Here is a 676-nt window from a genome sequence, read left to right as displayed (position 1 = left end):
TGCGCGTGTGTCAGTTACCCATATGCTGTTTAAGTGCGTGTGTGAACGCGTGCGCGCGCGTGTGTACGCGCGTTTGTATGCGAACGTTTGTGTTCTGTCAGTGCGCGTCTGCGTGCTCGTGTTTATGTGCGTGTGCGCGCGCATGTGTGTATTGTGTGTATTGTGTAAGCGCATATTTTTGTGTGCATATCAGCATACCAGTGCTAACTGATGTATGTATAATGCTGATTTATTTGCTGACTATTTGTATAAATTTGTATTTGTATTTGCATGTACTCATGCGTGCCTGCCTGCATGCTCAAAATAAATAGCAAGTTAAGCTGTTCCATCGGTATTCATTTGTCCTAATCATATTTCACAGTCTTCCTCTCTCTCCCACACGCGCGCGTTTTTTTCTCTCTCTCTCTTGCGCGCGCTCTCTCTCTCTCTCTCTCTCTCTCTCTCTCTCTCTCGCGCGCGCTCTCTCTCTCTCTCTCTCTCTCTCTCTCTCTCTCTCGCGCGCGCGCTCTTTCTCTCTCTCTCGCTCTCTCTCTCTCTCTCTCTCTCTCGCGCGCGCTCTCTCTCTCTCTCGCTCTCTCGCTCTCTCTCTCTCTCTTTTTATCTCTCTGTCTTTCTCCCTATCTATCTATCCATCCATCCATCCATCCATCCATCCATCCATCCATCCATCCATCCA

Source organism: Priapulus caudatus, unplaced genomic scaffold (assembly GCF_000485595.1).
Source record: "Priapulus caudatus unplaced genomic scaffold, Priapulus_caudatus-5.0.1 Scaffold417, whole genome shotgun sequence".
In the NCBI taxonomy this organism is placed as follows: Eukaryota; Metazoa; Priapulida; class Priapulimorpha; order Priapulimorphida; family Priapulidae; genus Priapulus; species Priapulus caudatus.
The sequence above is the reverse complement of the archived record's forward strand: the minus strand, read 5'-3'. Positions refer to the sequence as shown.